We start from the raw sequence: 2,500 nt of genomic DNA on the forward strand, positions 1-2,500 counted from the left end.
TCATGGATAGACAATGTTATTAAATCAAGATTGAATGTACAAATAGTTGAGGATGAAGAAGAAGAGGAAGAGGAAGAAGAAGAAGAAAAAGAAGAAGAGGAAACGGAAGAGAAGTAAACAAAAATGAAATGACAGAAAAAAATAAGAAAACAAAGAACAAGATAAAAGTATGGATGCAGAGATACTCATTGATACTACATATGAGGCAATAAAGCAGCATACCTACGAAGAAATAAATTACGATATGACAACAGAAAAGCAAATCCCGAAGAGGCTCTACCCAGATCTATACAATGACGGGAAGAGGGAAAAAATAGACAAGAAAGACAAAATCTGCAACCTTTTGAAAGAGGGGAATTGCAGATTTGGAGAAAGATGTTACTACAAACATCCTAGATATGTCAAAACTATGAAATATATGGTAAATGTGCTACTTAGTTATGGATATGGGGATGATTGCAGAGATCTGCATCCAAAAAATATGTAAAAACCTAAAAGAAGGAAAAGGATGTAAGTTCGACAAAAAATGCAAATATATGCACCCTGTAGCCATGAATCATAATCAAAGAAATAAATAACCAACCAAGTAATAAAATCCAAAATAATAAAAGAAAGACAAATAAACAAAGAGAGAAATCAAAGAATATCAGGTAAAAGAGAAAAGCAAACCACCAATGAGATATGCAGAGGTGTCAGCAAAAAAAAAAAAATTTCAAAGCATCAGCTCCGAAATTCTAACTCAAGAGATAATAACTGTATTTATTATGCAAGAGGATATTTGCAGACGGCGGAGAAAATTGCAGATTCAGACACAAATGAATAATTATGATGAAGGAGATCAAATATTATGGAAAAGTTGGATTTTTTAATGTCAGAATTTCTGGAAATGAAAAAAAAAGAACAACAATACCAAAGAACAGGAAAGAGACATGGGAAAATCCTTATTACTACCAGTATTAAATGAAGGAGAAAACACGCAAACCATCATAGTGATGAATGCGCAGGGTTTAGTTACGAGTAACTCAAAAAGAAAAATAGAGTACTTAGAAGAACTAACCCAAATTGAAAAGAAAATAGATATAATGAATATAAGTGAAACCTGGTATTCCCAAGAGACTGGGAATGATGATCAAATAAAAGGGTTCCAAACTTATAGATCAGATAGAAAAAAAAATAGGAATCAAGGGGGAACCGCAATATAGGGAAAGACAAAAAAACAAGGAAAAATATATGAGAAATATAGTAACTCAGAATGTGAACTAATAGCGGTAGAATTTGAATCTGAAAAATTGATGAACATAGTAATATATAGACCTCCTAATACTAAAGAGTTTGACTTAATAATTGAAAAATTGGATGATATATGTAGAAATCACAAGGACTGACTATTCTCCTATCTGGTGACTTCAACTTTCCTTTCGTAGAATGGAAAGAACGAATAGGAGATTGTGGTTTGTACTTATACATATAAAAAAGAGAGTAATAGTAGTGCAGAAGATAAGAGGCAATTTGAAAAGCTATTATATGCTACTAGAATACAACATTCAACAAATAAATCGCCTGCCAACAAGAAAGAAATACTTTAGACCTAGTATTTGTGAACGAGATGAATTATGTTAAAGAAATAATAGTTTATAATGCGAGTATTTCAGACCATAATGTCATAGAATTAACAGTTCATTCCAAAGCAAGTGAAAATAGAGATAAGCAAGAAATGAAAAAGTGGGAAGGATATGGAAAAATACAACTTCTACAGTAAATATAAAATGGTCAGAAATTAATGAAGAATTAAACAAAGATTGGGATAACATTTTCGTAAGTGATGACATAAGGGTAAATACGGAGATATATATAAAATATTGGAGATAATAGTGGAAAAATATATACCGAAGAAGAAAAAGTAAACATCATTCATGCATACCAAGAGACAGAAGGATCTTGTTCCAGAAAATCAGAAAGTGGAAAAAAGGTCTTGCAAAAGAAAAAAATGCATGGAAAGTTATAGAACTAAAAAGTAAGATAGAAAATGCAGAACAAAAGATTATACAATCAAAAGAAAATGAAAACGGGACTTGGAAGAAAAAAAACCCTATTAAATATCAAGCAAAACCCCAAAACTATTATACTCATATGCGAGAAGATGATAAAAGAAGATAGAAATAGGCCCTCTGAGAATTGAAGGGAGATTAACGAATGAAAAAAAGGAAATTTGCAAACATACTGGCAGAACGATATAAGAGAGAATTCACCCCTAGAATAGATAATGAAGATAATGATATAGAAGTAAGGGATGAAAATAGTGAATATTAGCTGACTAGATATTAATGAAGCTGATATTGTGCAGGCTATTAATGAAATTAAAAATGGAGCTGCTGCAGGGCCTGATGGAATTCCTGCTATTTTGTTAAAGAAAGTAGTTCATTCTATCGCAAAGCCACTTGCAATATTATTAAGACAAAGTGTAGATACAGGCAAGATATATGATGAGCACAAATTAGCA

The sequence above is a fragment of the Macrobrachium nipponense genome, chromosome 18, assembly GCF_015104395.2.
Source record: "Macrobrachium nipponense isolate FS-2020 chromosome 18, ASM1510439v2, whole genome shotgun sequence".
Lineage (NCBI taxonomy): Eukaryota > Metazoa > Arthropoda > Malacostraca > Decapoda > Palaemonidae > Macrobrachium > Macrobrachium nipponense.